Below are 16,162 nucleotides of genomic sequence, written 5' to 3'. Positions count from 1 at the left end.
ATCCATGAGCACATATTGATATCCATGATCATGTATTGATATCAATAGAGTTTTTCTATCGATTTCTATGGATCTCTGCCACTAGGGAAGTCACAGGTCTATGCCAATCAACAGTCGACCATCGATGCTCAAAAAGCCAACATTACAGAAGCCATCAATGATTTTCAGCATAAGTATGTGCCAGATTTGGCACAATTGACTGATTTGGAAAAATTCACTTTCCGGATTTCCGCCATCCCAAAAAGCCGAGGCGGCCATTCCAACTTGGTGGCCATACTATTCCATGAATAATTTATTCATTTATCATGGCATAATGGCATTAATGAACCTTCGAAATGGAAAATCTTGTCAATATCTAATTCTTAGCTTGTTTTATTCAATTTAAAAGATAGGAAGCTATAGAGAGACCCTAGATTTCAATTTTTAATCCGTCTTCCTCCTAATATTTTTTTATAATTTGTTCTTCAATCAGTACCATATGACACATAACAATTATTTTTACATCAAGAGGCTCGGTTAACCGAAGGTCGGATAATCGAGAATGCACTGTATTTACCAAGTCATTCATTGCTTCATGAGCCAGGTACTACAATAGTGGATCCTCGTAAAGATGTTAAAAGTTTTGCTTGAAATGTTTTCAAGATTTGCAAATGTTTGATCGCTGTTTTTTGGCTTTTTGTCAACCTATCGAGATTTAAAATTTATATGAGTTGAAATTAGTCTTGTGAAAAGTGAAAATTGTTGATGTGATGAACATAATTTAGGAAGAGAAGTTTTGGTCTAGCGCGAGCTTTTTCTTTCCAATATTGTGATATTTTTTACATTATAAATGAATATGAATGCAGTATGAATATAAAAAAATAATAAGCAGGATTATGAGAATTTTAACTGTCCTCATTCATGGAAATATAGTTCGTATGGGATTTGTATAGGAATCAATAACGCTCGTATTTACATTCAGCTATCAGTGTCATCACCAGAGCGCAGAGGATCGCCGGAGATCAATATTGGCGGCCGAGTGAAAAGCACGCTGGGACACGAGTGGCGACCCTATTATTTAGTGTAATGAGCGCAATAAGAATAACTAATGTCCTCCCGACCCACTGGTTGCCGAGACTGGTGGCTGAATGTAAGACAAGCTTAAGAGAATGAAAACTATTATTGGAATACAGTTAACAGAGAACAAAAAGTTGGATGATTTATTCAGCCGAAACATCTAATTTACAGTATTTGCTTAAAGCAGGTTGGTCTACATCACTATTAATAGTTCAACAACAATAAAAACAACACTTCATTTTAACATTTTTTGCATTGAAGTAGGCAATGTAATCTAGAAACTGATTATTATATCAATAATTAAAAAAATATTTATTTAACTGGGTTGTATTTGCATATGAAAAAAAATTATTTCATTACTCACAGTATTTCAACTTAATTTTCTCAATCAACTCAAATCTGTGAATTGAGATGTCACTCATTAAGATGCACAGATTAATATTTATATTGTATAAGTTCCCACACTACGACTGGATATCATCATTTTGCTTCACAAAATTTAGATAGGATTGAGGATTCACGAAAATATAAATCAATTCAATTCAATTCAATGGCATTCAAGAATTTTTTCGATTTTTATATTATTTTTCATTCAATTTCTTTGTGTAGTAAATTCTTAGGTACCTTACCGTTTCTAAAGCGAAAATGAGATGGCTGACTTACCTTCTCTTACTTCTTCTCAAATAGTTCTCACTTTTTTAATAAGACCAATCCCAGCACTACACTATTGACTTGTAGCAATTAATGTGTTATATTCTAAAGAAAAGTTATGAGAATTATATTCAATTATATAATTCAAAATGCAACAGTAGAATAAGAGTAGGCGGAATAATAGTATATATATGTTTCCGAATCTTTGTCTATAGTGATAGAATATCTGTTGATAACTTCCTTTCTGCCGATAATGTTAGGGTTCAAATCAGAATAGATAAAGTGTATCTCTAGAAATTGTTGCTATCTATAGACTGCAAATAAGAGTTCACGATAAATTAAATCCTTTCCTTGAAACGATTAAAAGTGCAAACCTTATCGTAGCCGGCGACCTTAATATATATTTGTTAAAGCCAATTTCAGATGATTATATATTATTATGTCAAGTCATGGGCTCTTATCACACATAAATTTTCCCACTCAATCTTTTAACAACTCCAATACATGTATCGATCACATTTTCTCAAGACAGAAAATAGGCTCCACCTATGGAATAAACTGCTTTATAATTGATAGTAATATTACCGATCATAGAATGATTTCTGCATGTTTTGATTACAAATTAGGAAAACCGAAAACAAACAAAACTGAAAACCAATCATATAACTTTACTCTTCTTTCATGTCTACTCCGAGAAACCAATTATTGGAATGACGTTTTTGTGGGTGACGTTTCCATGGGGTTTGAAATTTTCTTAAATAAACTTTTCTCCTGTATGGAATCAGCTTGGAATATTTCAAAAACAAAATTCAAAACGGAATTGAAGCCTTGGATGAACGACATTCTCCTAATCCAAATCGAGAGAAAGAACTCTCTTTATAAAAAATGTTTGAGGCATCCTGGAAATCTAGAAATTAGATTAGAATGTTTTACGATCTCAGATTGAACAAACAAGAAACGTGTACTACAGAAGATTGTTTGAGAGCAATAAAATGAATACAAAAAACAATGGCAGACAATAAATCATGTAATTGGAGATGAAAAAAATCACAACCAGAATATTTCATTGAAAGACAAAAATGGAACAATTGTTGACGATCCAGCATTAACCTCTAACATATTAAATTTCTTATTTACAATAGCTGGGGGCCTTAGAGATGAGATAATGTTAGATATTCCTTCTCAACCCCAAAGTAATAACACAAACTCCGAAATATTCATGAAAACTTTAATAAGCGATAGCATTTTTTTCCACCCAACATCAGTCCAAGAAATTATAAATATAGTAAATTCACTCAGCAATCGAAAAGCTCCTGGATTCAACCATGTAACCCCTGTTATTTTGAAACATGTTTTACCTGATATTGAAGATATTTTAGTATACCTATCCCAGACAGCACGTGAGCCTGGACTAAGCTTGGCTTTTATGTATTTTAGAATTATTGTTATAGCAAACTTGAAGTTTGCAACTCACTACAAAATAATTCAAAACAGCTTTGGTTGGGTGAGCTTGTGCGAATGCACCAAAACTAAACTTGGTTTATTGACATATATAACCTGGTTGGCCTAGTCTAAAATTCAAACACACAACCAGACCCACAATAGGCTTGTTCCAGTGAGTCTAATAGAAAACACAGATGTGCGCACAGATACCGGCCACCGCGGGATTACCCACAATCCCCCAGATTATTGTCTTGTGTGTGCTTTGTGTTCTCCATCTTGTTCTGTTTCCATGCAAGTCGGATCACGCGTACGCATCCACGCAGTTTGTTTTTCATTTTATATGGTTTCTTTATTCATTTCATTTCATTTTCCTTCAATAATCCTCTTCGTCTTTCGTTTTAAACGGATCCCTTCAATCCTCGAGCTCGAGTCCCAGCTGCAGCTACAGATCCAGCAGAGACTGCTCAACGATTGCTTTCGGTGAGTGTTAAATTAATCATTTTTGTACCTCAGCACTTGGGCCAGTTAAATATTAGGCTTGCAGGATCGTAGTTTTGCCGATTATTCATTATATATTATAAACATTTTTTAACTTGTAGTTAATAAATAAATCAAGTTCAAGTAAGTTATCACGAATTTGACTAACTCATTCAAATTTCTCTTTGGTGAGCACATTTTCATATCCTCCTATGGGAGAACATAATAATATGGTTTCTAGCCTAACTTAACTTTTTAAAATTCCTACCAACTTAACCTTTACCATTCCTAACAAACCCGTCCCAGGTTGAATAAATAAATCAAGTTCCAAAGTTCTCTCGAATTTGACTAACTTATTCAAATTGCTCTTTGTTGAGCACTTTTACATGCTAATTTTAATTGGAGGTATATCCTCCAATGGGTGACATATTATGGTTATTTACCTACACAGTAAAAAAACTTTTCAAATCAAACCCTTTGCAAAAACAAACTGACAATCTCTTCCATGATAAAATAGGCCTAATAATTCCACTTATGATGCATGATTTTGAACCGCCTTGATGATCCAAGAAGAATGAAGTGCAGTACAATGAGATCCTAGCTTTGTGTGAAAAGTTATAAGTGTTTGAATTTTTTATCCTTGAAGTGTCCTTGAGCGCACCCCTCCACTAGGAAATACTGAAATGAAGTGCATCTAACGGGTGAATCTCATATAACATATAAACTCATGAATTTATGTCATTGTGCAAAATATCACTGTGAGGACAATATAGATGGTGATGATGATTGAAGCTGAAAATGAGGTGTTTTTCACAATACAAGGAGCATTGTTGTCAGGTGTACCTGGAAATCTATATGAGATAGAACGTTCTACCTAGTCTCAGATTGTAGAGCACAAAATTACGCCCAGAATGTTTTTGAATCTTACATCTAGATTGTAACAATCGGGATATATTGTTGATCAAATACTAGAAATCATCAAAATTGATTTTTTTCTTAAAATTTCACTCATTTATGAAAAATCATAACTCAGTACTCGTTGGAGATAGAGAGTTCCAAATGATTTCATTTCATTCAGAATTTTATAATCTTAAAAAAAACATGTCCGATAACTGGATTTGGCGAAAATAGCTGAAAACTGGAAAATATGAACCAAAAATACAAGGTTCTTGGGCCACTCTGTATTTTATAGCACAAGGAAATTTTGCATGAAGAATTTGGTCCTAGACTTCTCTCATGTATAAAAATAATATATTAAAAAATCAGAACTACAATAAATTGCAAGCACACCCCCTTTTTATGTCTATATTGACTGGACTACAGTGACTGTATATAAATAGTCACTCTTAATATAATCACTGTACCTTGAGCCTTCTATAAATATGGTTATGAAGTATAACATTATTTTATTTGATATGTTACTTTATACTATTGTTCATAATTTTCATAGTCTTATGCATATATTTTACGTATTTCTACAGATGTTCTGAAGTGGGCGAGTTTCCAAACAAAAATGACGAAAATAAAGAAGAGGAAGGATAATCATCACTAGAGAAGCCTTTGCTTGTATTAACATTACTTGTTAATACCAACTACTATAATGTTACTAATATTATTATTGATATACAGTATTTTTGTTTTAATTCCTCATCATCTGCTTAAATTTATTTATGTTCCCTCCTTCTTCGGCCTGTTACGGAATTCTGTTGTGTACTCTTGGACCTAAATATTCCACCAATCTCTGTCCAAACGCTGTATTCATTCTAGGTAGGCTATATTATGAAAATTTAGGTCTCTTATCCCAGTCATGATTATGAGCTATTAAGATATTGAAATTTGTATTTTTCCTTGTATAAATGAGTAAGACTAGAGCATACAATTGTCTGTCACTGAGGACTTTGTTTTCTATCAACAATTCACTAGTTGGGAAACGATTGTCCTTGTTCAATATTCGTTTCAGTGCTTTGAAAACTGTATCTACAAAACTGTATTTTGCTGCAGCACTGTAATTTGAGCGACCTGCTAGTTAATAAATAAAATCATCTTGAAATGTGAACGTCTTGTTTTCTTAATAACCTAACTGATAATTTGTAATCTATAATGAGGTCATATTGCTTATCACTCAACAATGATAATATTTAGTCTTTATTTTAATCTTGTAAATCTATCTTTCAGTATTTATAATGAGAACATGAATGATTTCATATAACAAGGTGGGCTAAAACTATGAATGGAAATATGAAGTTATGTATGGAAAATGAATGTTGTGTAACAGCTTCTATACAGTATTAAATTTATATAATACGGTACCGTAATTAAATTAGAGTTTTGGCTGTTCGTTGCTTAGAATAATGAATATTTTGGTTATATTCATGTTTTATAGGTCAAAGAATCTGAATCAAAGCTTTATCTGAATTTCTGTCTTTCCATTTGTTGGTTGGTAACGGTGTACAACACACTCTTGTCTGTCTTTCACACAAGAACTGCTGTAACTTATTTAAATCTAGTCTGCTGAAGCTTTTTACATGTATGAGAGGGTTTTAGGCGTAATTAATTCAGTATAAGTCATTTTGATATTTTTTATTCATTATTGGCAAAGATAGAAAAAATACTTTTGATTTTATATATTATAGATTAATAAAAACAATATAAAAATTTTGTAGTGTTGACCTATTTTTAAGTTTTTAAAAAATAAAGTGTACTACAAGATTTTTATATTGTTTTTATTAATTTGTTAGAAGTAGCCCTTGTGAATGGAGTTTTTTTATTATAAATTATATTTTTTATTTCTTATCTCTTGTGAGAAAAGGTGAATACAAGCATTATTTTTGTTGATGACTTTAATGAATTTGTCTTTGTAATTGAATAAATTTAATTAAAGTGTTCAACTATTTTTTTATCAATATTAATACTAATGAATATTATTATATTATTATCATCTGATCATGATAGCAATTGATTTGTATAAGCATTATAGTTTAACTCTTGAATTTAATTATTCAACAACAGAGACAAATTGATTATAGTCACCAACAAATAATGCTTGTTTCACTTTTTCACAAGCGATAAGAAATAAAAAGAGATAATATGCCTATAATTTGAAAATTGTTGAGGGCTAAACCAAAAACCTTGGATCATAGCAAGTTCAGAGTGAGTCGAGTCTATCAGAGTGAGCCTAGAGTGGGCTTGTGCACATGGGTTCACGGTGGGTTTGTGTTCGATCTCTAAATCAAGTCTAAAACAAGCCTATCAGAGTGAGCCTAGAGTGGGCTTGTGCACATGAGTTCACGGTGGGTTTGGTGTTGGGAATTGAGTTAGGCTTGGGGAGCCAAACTTAGGACTAGTCAAACAAGTGCCAACTTCGGTCTCTAAACCAAGTCGAAACCAAGCCTTTAGACTTGTGTCCCTGAGTTTAAAACAAGCTTCGGGACTTGGGCGAATGGACTTGGAACGAGTTCCCAGCAAGCAGTTGGGGATTTAACTTGAGTCTCAGTTCTGGTTTGTTTCCCGAGATATTGAAAAAAACCTTTGTACAAGAAGTCTGACAAGAATGACCCCACAAATCATCGCCCAATCGACCTTTTGTCTCTGTTTTCAAAAATCCTAGAGAAGGTTGTCAAGGCGGTTAGTTCACTTTTTGTCAAAACACAATTTTTTAGTAATAACCAGTATGGTTTCAGAGAGGGATTAAATATTGAAAAATGCTTTGCTCGACTCCATGACTAAAATATATGGGACACTCAATGATGGAGACATGTGTGCTAGAATATTCGTCGACATTATGAAAGGTTATATGATACTGTCGATCATTCTCTTCTTTTATCAAGAATGGAGGATGCGGGAGTTAGGGGTGTTGCACTCAGCTGGTTCCGTTCATGCTTGTCCGGAAGAACACAACAGACTAAATAAGTCAATCAAAGCCTCAGTAATGTAGGAACAGTCGAATTCGGTATTCCTCAGGGATCCGTCCTATCGGGGCCATTGTTTCTCTTCTATGTAAATGAACTATGCAATGAGTCATTCAAGGGGGAACTTACTGCCTTTGCAGATGATACCGCTCTTTTCTATCGGGCCAAAACATTAGAAAAATTACACATCGACATGCAGCATGATTCAATAGGGCTGAGATGGTGATTTACAAGCAATTTTCTGATAATGAGTCCCAAAACAAAATGTATGATCTTTAGTATTTCAAGAGATATCCGTTTTCCAACGCCATTGAGGTATCATTGTCTATCTTGTACCGAAACGACTATCTGTGATTGCCCCCAACTTGAACAAGTCGAAGAAATCAAATACTTGGAGCTAGTACTAGATAATAAAGTCACATGGAAAAAGCATCTAAACTATTTGAAACAGAATTTCATGAAATACATAAGAGTATTCTATCTCTTAAGATCAGTGTGTAACTCCATTCTATTGAAGTATGTATACTATGCTTTGATAAATTCTAAACTCGAATATGGTCTGGCGTTGTGGGGAGGAGCATACACTGTAACCCTGAGGCCGATAGTTGTTTTACAGGAATCTTTCATTCGCATTATCTCCTTCAAGGCAAAGTTGGAACACACAGCACCTCTCTTTGGAAAATTAGCTATAGGTACTTCCATTGAAAAATTTATATGTCTACAAAGTGCTCAGGAACTTCTTTGATAGAAGCGTTAATGGCAATGAGTATTTCAATTTGAAAAACAATAATTTGAGTAATAAATACGAAGCTTTTATACCTAAACCAAATAAAAATCAATTCATAAAATATTTTTCTTATTTAGCTCCAAAGTTCTACAACCTGCTGCCCTTGGAGATAAGGCAGTGCAAGATACGATCGAGGTTTTTGAGAGATGTCACTATTGGTAGCGGAATGACACAAGAAATAATGTTACAGAGGTTTGAATACTAGTACAAAGTGCTCACTCTACAGTTCCTAAATCTATTGTCTTATGTTTATATAACTCATGACAATAGCTACAGGTGTGAGGATTGAAACCTGCTTTATCTGATGAAAACGGTATCCCAACATTATAGAATATTTTTCTCATCAATATTACATTGACCGACTCATCTAATAGTACAGTTGTTCAGTATCAGCCTTCAAAAAGACACTACAGTTCTCAGTCAGTTCACGTTATTACTGTTTTTACATTTCACGATATTACTGTTTCTACATTTCAGTTCTGTTAGTTAAATATCAGATTCCAGTAAGTTTTACAAGTTTTTTTTGGAAAAATTTCTCAAGACTCGAAAATATTCTTCAATCCGGAATTTTTAAGTGAATTTGTAGAAATATATCGGAGAGAGAGTGTGTAGAGAGACAGATATAATAAATAAGGAAGAAGTATAAGTGAAAATGGGCAGAGTTGAATTCACAAAGACCATGCATGTGTGCTCGCCCGTCAGAAATCCTTGTTCTTTTTATTGTTGTTGCTTCTTATTTAGCCTGAACCAATGTACTCTGGTATTTTTGTCCTCTTTTTTGTCCTAAGTTGCTGATTGTATATTTGAAGACTCTTGAATAAAACCAACCAGCACTACTATTTTGGCCAAAGAATACTTTTGCATATACAGTATTTAACTTTGGATGTCATAAATGTACAAGAAATATACAAATGAATAAGAAAACAGTTTTCCAACTTATTAATGAAGAATTCTATTTCTATGAAGAAATTTATTTATATTCTATTTTATTAGGTGATAATTGGAGAAGTTCTCTGATTTCTGATTTTATATTTGGATTCATCTTTTCAAAGTTTAAAATTAAAAAAAAAAACTTTTCAAGTTTTAAAATGTTCATGCTTAGACCTAAACTTTTAAGTGTTTAAAAGCTTCTAAAAACCTTTGCCTGTTCCTTTTTGAGCAAAAAATTATGATCTTATTAACCTCCCAAGCAGCAAGGAAATGATTTGAAAGTGCTTGAAACTAATTGCCAGTGATTTAAAATTTGTTACCTCTTTTTAGGGCAAGTTAAATCATTTTAAAGTACTTTAAAATTACTTTTAATTCTCCATGAAATGTCATTGAAGACCAATGATTGAAAATGATTTATAAATTACCTCAAATGATTTAGTAAAGTACTTTAAAGTACTTTTCAATCATTTGATGACCAATGATTGAAAATGATTTATAATTACTTAGAATGATTTGAATGAAGTACTTTGAAGTACTTTTCAATTACTTGAAAACCAATGATTGAAAATGATTTATAAATTACCTCAAATGATTTAGTAAAGTACTTTTCAATCATTCGAAGACCAATGATTGAAAATGATTTATAAATTACTTAGAATGATGTGAATGAAGTACTTTGAAGTACTTTTCAATTACTTGAAGACCAATGATTGGAACTGATTTACGAATAATTTAGAATGATTGGAGTCAACTGATTTGAAGTACTTTGAAGTGATTTGAAAGAGACAACTATAATTACTTTAAAATCATTTACAATAATTTCAAGTCATTGAATTTTTTTTCTCAGTTCTGATTGAAATCCATTGACAATCATTCGGAATCATTTGAATGGAATGATTTGGAAATGCTTGAAAATAATTTCCAATGATTTCTAATGAGTAATCCATATTTATAGTGAAAATTGAAAAACTTCGAATAAACTTTCGAGTATCCTCAACAGATCATGAAGTGTGAAGTATATCTCCATAATAATGTAGAAGGATCTTGTGGACCAATGTTTGGAAATGATTTATTGAACATTGAAAATTATTAAAGTCAAGTGATTGGAAATACTCTCCAATCGTTTGGAAATTGATGACTGCATGAGAATGATTTACAAATTGTTCAGAATTATTTGATTGAAGTAAATTACTTGAAAGTACTTTCCAATCATTCTATAATCGATGATTGAAACTGATTTATGAATGATTGGAGTAAAGTACTTGACGGTACTTTCCAATCATTCTATAATCGATGATTGAAACTGATTTATGAATCATTTAGAATGATTGAAGTAAAGTACTTGAAAGTACTTTCCAATCATTGTATAATCGATGATTGAAAATTATTTATGAATCATTTAGAATGATTGAAGTGAAGTACTTGAAAGTACTTTCCAATCATTTTATAATCGGTGATTGAAACTGATTTATGAATCATTTAGAATGATTGAAGTGAAGTACTTGAAAGTACTTTCCAATCATTGAAAATTATTTATGAATCATTAGAATGATTGAAGTGAAGTACTTGAAAGTACTTTCCAATAATTTTATAATCGGTGATTGAAACTGATTTATGAATCATTTAGAATGATTAAAGTAAAGTACTTTAAAGTACTTTCCAGTCATTGTATAATCGATGATTGAAAATGATTTATGAATCATTTAGAATGATTGAAGTAAAGTACTTGAAAGTACTTTCCAGTCATTGTAAAATCGATGATTGAAAATGATTTACAAATCATTTAGAATAATTGAAGTGAAGTGCTTGGAAGTACTTTCCAATCATTTGAAAATCAAAATTGTTCCCAATTGAAATTGTTTAACAATAATTTGGATTAAATAATTCAGAATTGCTTAATAGTTGTTGTCAAAGGATTCAAGGCTCTGCAGGATAGCCGGGTAAATTCAGGATTCATTACCCGTTCTTGTAAGAACTAGGCTCGGATTAAAAGAAAAAGAAGTAGAAAATCTCTGAAGAAGGTATGTGTGTGAGTGTGAGAGCGCCAGAGGGAGAAGAGAGAAAGAGGGAAATAGTCAGTCTTTCATAGAAGAACTCCCCCCCCCCCCATGAAAAATCTATTCACAGTTACAGGCTTCCGTGACTAATTGATTGTTGTAGGTTTAGGAACTGGCCTGAAAATGTTCCTTGCCATGCTGAAAAGTCTTGTTAGACACTTTTATACTGTGAACAGATTCACTATCTACTGTCAGCATTCCTTATAAATAACATCAATGTTGCCCATTCAGTCGATGCTGACCGAGTCAGGTACTTATAGTGTGGCTCACTTTCAAAAATCAGTATTCCTCATGAATAGCATCAATGTTTCACCTTTAACTAATGCTGACAGTATCTCACTGTAAAGCTGCTTGGTTGTGTGTCAGTGTACCTTATAAATAACATCGAAGCTCGTCTTGTTCAACTAATGCTGACATTATAGAGTGAATCTCACTATAGAGGAGCTTGGTTGAGTGTCAGCATACCTCGTGAATGATATCAATGCTGTTTCCGTTTAATCAATGCTGTCAGTTTAAGATGAATGACATCATAGAGTAGCTGTGATGTGTCAGCATACTTCTGAACAGCATCAATGCTGTTCCCTTCCAGCTAATGCTGACAGTTTTAAGTGAATCTCACCACAAAGCAGTAGCAATAGATTGGTAGCCAGACAATTTGGACGAATGTTGTTTCTACACTTCTACAGCCGCCTGTTTGTATGTCTCAGTATGTTACAATATATACTGGCTTATGCACTAATTTACTATAAATGACAGTATTGCTGTTTATTCAACGAATTTTACTAAGTATGAGAATGAAGATTGAATGCAATTTGAAAAACAATAGTATAATATTGCGATGTAACTACATGGATTGGCGGTGTTTCAACAAATAAAATTATTGTCAACTCTCTGAATATAACATAACATCCTTCCCATTAGAACACGATCGGGAGAGAGATATATAGAGAGATATATAGAGAGAGAGATACATTTTTTAACAAAGTAAATCTGCTTCAAACTTAAAAGGAACTTTTTTCGGGACCAAGTTTCGCATATTTCGTCACATATCTTAAAAATTACTGTAGCTACAGGTCTGGAAACGGTTTTATTGAATTTTTCAGTTCATTTTACATAAAGTACGCTAAATTGTACATCTTAATTAACAGCCAACAAATACCCGTAGGGCTTCGTTTCAGCAGAGGCACAGAAATTCAGACGAAATCTTCCACCCTCTATCACTTGGTAACTAAGCATTTTCGGACCTATGTTAATTATAACTTTTTTCTTTTTTTGATGTGAGGAATCACGCCCTGATTTATGGGCACCTTTTTTCAGAACATTCTGTATACTGATTATATTTTGTCCACTCTCAGGTCAAGATCCCTTTACTCATGAACTCTTTCTGCGAATAACTTTCAAAAGGGAGTGAATAATGTAAGAACTATTGTTTACAGGAAAACTGAGCCCAAAACGGTCGCCTTCAGTCAACTGAAGGCGGTCACGCACCGCTTGTGCGTGCGTGTGAGGGTCTGTCACCTCCATTTTTCAGTGGCTTGCAAACGATAAATTCCTTCGCTAGATTCCATTTAAAAACCGTACGGATGTGAAGATTTTTATGAAAACATTGATTTCAACAGAATCATCAAAACTAATTCATGTTGCAAGATAAATTTCCAAAATATTCATCAAAAACGCCAGGAAAAAATCATAAAAGTTTCCCACTTAATAGAGCAATATAAATGTTTTCTCAAGAAATATCAATTTTTCACCTCGCAACTTGAATAGAGAATTAACAAACCTTCAAAATGAGATATTGACTGGAACGTTCGGATGAAAATCAACCGAGTTATATGGAATCCCAATTAACATTACGATTATGGAGATAGCAATTCGACATGGTTCCCCTCCTGCAGAGTCTTGAAAATATGTATCAGTAGTTAACGTTATTCTTGACGAGGCAATGAATAGAGTGGCAAATGTGACCCCAAAATGTAATGATTTATGATATACGATAATAATTGAAATAATGGGAAAACATAACTTGGAAGTACTGTGATTGAACCAGGGATAAATATTAAATAAGCCAGTTACACAAACACATCGATTTTTTGCCGTTCTTATAATTCTACCAAATTGAATGGACAACATCATGCCTTTATCAAGTTAGGTTTAATCTAAAAGAATTTATGGGGACGGCAAAAAATTGGACGAGTAGAAATCGATGTGTGTGTAATAATCTTCGAACACTGTAAGTCTGTAACTGGAAATAGTAAAATTCAGGACCTGAATGGATGCAGTCTTATGAACGAAATATGTGAGTAATAGTTAATGGAAGTCTTGTAAATAAATGTAATCATCAGTAAAACTAGTAGCTTGCGAAATTTTAAAACTTATAACCTTCTCTAAACTGAGACCCTATCATAATAAACTCGTAAATCAAAATCGAATATAGATATAATACAACCACCTATTAAATACCGAGAGAAACAAAAATGTTTTTCCATCAGGAACCATAAAAATAACTGAAAACCATTACCAGGTAGCGCGCCAAATTCAAAATCCGAGAGATCTGATCAGCTTCCTGTTTAAGTGAATTAACTGATAAACCCTCGTTTATATAAAAAAAATACTCATCCACATATTTTATCACACTTCAGGAAATTAATCAATTGACATAAATTTATCTTAAAATTCTTACAATACCCAGATAGCAACGAAAACCTTTTTAAATCATTACCATAGACTTTAAATAAAAACTTCTCACATAAACTTGTGAAAACCTTGTGAAGGGTAAACTGAAGAGGTTTTCGTTATGGGGGATGGGAAATTCACGAATGACGCATCAACACGTCTGAACTTCTAGACTGAAATTTTGCATAAATATTCCTTATTTATCAAGGATGGTTATAGGCACATTTTAAATTCTTCAGGATTTCATTAGGTCAATTTTTAGTTTGACATGTTTCTAATTAGACCCTTGCGGAGCACGGGTTACCTGCTAGTTGTTAATATATTCAAGCAAAGTGAGATAAATTAGATAGATAGATCACAGTTCTTTATCCATGTTACAGTATATACTTGCTTATACACTAATTAACATTGAATGGCAGTATTGCTAATCAATAAATTTAATGAATTCTACAAAGTATAAAAAATCAATTGATGAAAATAAAGATAGAATGCAATTTGAATAACAATAATATAATATTGTAATATATCTACATAAATCGGCGGTGTTTCAACAAATAATTGTCGACTCTGAAAAGTGTATAAAAAATAATATCCTTCCCACACGACCAGGATAATTATTGTGAGAGAGAGACAAAATAAGATTGAGGGGACGAAAGAGAGAGGGAAAAATGATAGTGAGAAAGTGAGGTAGGACTTTCTGTCCTATTGTTAGTTGCTCATCCACCTACCCCCGGTAGTGTAACTATAGCTACCAATACATACATGTATTTACAAAGCAAGAACATCGTTCTCAACATTTTCTGAAAGAAGAAAGTTGAAAAGTAGACAATGTTTCTAGTTTATCAATAGCTCAGAACTCAAAAGAATGAGTCAACGGCACTAGCTGGCTCTTTGATGATGACACTCTTGTCTTTGCTTTGCTGGGCAGGCACGGAATTCTATACTACACGTTAACGTAACGTATGGAGTTCCTTGTAGGCTACATCGTAGTAGGACCTGATATAATATAGTATAGAGTTTTTAATAACTGTGTAATGGGAGTTGTGAGTGAACTGTGCACTTATTACTGACTAGCAGGTAACCCTCTAATTGAAAACTTGACAGACTGGAAACTTGACCTACTGAAATCTTGAAGAATTTTAAATAGGCCTTTAACCATCCTCGATTAATTAAGAGTCCAGATGCAAAATTTCAAGTCAATCAGTCCAGTAGTTCAGACATGATGATGTGTCATTCATGAATTTCTCATCCCGCACGTCATAAGCCAATCCTTTCCTTTAAAATCCAATATTAGATCAGTTAATACTAGCAGTAGGATGAGTAAAACTATAATATTCATAAAAATAATAAATGCTAAGTAGTAGGCCTATAAACTTGAATTAATATGATTAATAACTAATAAGTAGGCCTGTAAAAATGAATTAACGTTTGAAGTCTTATGAAAGTATAATCTGTCAAAGTATTTAAAAAAACTTGTTGCAAATATAATGTGAAAGCAACAAAATTTTATAGAACACACTAGACTACAGTTTTGTTGCAGGAATGATAGGTAGTTTTTGAAATATCTGTTGATGAAAGGCTATAAGTTATTCATTACTCTCTTCCTATCCTAATAATATATAGTATATAAATTATGATTATAGTAAGTTTACAGCAAAATTATAAAAATAAAAGTTTGAGATCTTCATTCTCTTTGGTAGCCTATCATGCAAATCATGATAATTTATCTCTTTTAATGTCTTTAATTATGGAGAGACTTTTTCAGATAAGCTACAATAATGCGGACTAGATACTTGAACGATTGTCATTACTATACCCATCCTCAATGAGCCCAATATGAGATCATTATTAATACATCAATTGATTAATTGATTTGCTAGAAGCTAACATGACTTGAAGGTTTAAAAAATATCTGAAAACGGTCCTTAAACTCTCTTGAAGTTAAAGTAATTATTATCTTCACCAGACTTCACAGAGAGCACCTAGGACCTAAGAAAGCTGTGATGTTTTTCGTTTGTAATGTGATTATAGGAATAAGAAATCCTTCTTAGTTTTATCGCAATCAATAGGGTAGTTTTTCATAAATTGTGATTAGTGAGTCGGTTCAGAATTCCTCAATAATGAACTTGAGCTATAGATTTATCACATATGGTACTGAACCGATCGCATACAATTAACCC

At 32.7% G+C, this 16,162-nt stretch overlaps 1 protein-coding gene and 1 long non-coding RNA gene across 2 annotated transcripts in view; one reads left to right on the top strand and one right to left on the bottom strand.

Annotated features, from left to right (window-relative positions):
- Positions 1-16,162, bottom strand: part of LOC111056142 (trehalase) — a 258,221-nt gene that overhangs the window by 32,452 nt on the left and 209,607 nt on the right. The window lies entirely within an intron of this gene.
- On the top strand, positions 3,406-5,683 carry LOC120354415. Its single transcript, XR_005572999.1, has 2 exons — positions 3,406-3,630; positions 5,109-5,683. It is a non-coding gene; the product is annotated as an uncharacterized LOC120354415 (long non-coding RNA).

This window comes from Nilaparvata lugens, chromosome X (genome assembly GCF_014356525.2).
Source record: "Nilaparvata lugens isolate BPH chromosome X, ASM1435652v1, whole genome shotgun sequence".
Taxonomy (NCBI): Eukaryota; Metazoa; Arthropoda; class Insecta; order Hemiptera; family Delphacidae; genus Nilaparvata; species Nilaparvata lugens.
The sequence above is the reverse complement of the archived record's forward strand: the minus strand, read 5'-3'. Positions and strand labels throughout refer to the sequence as shown.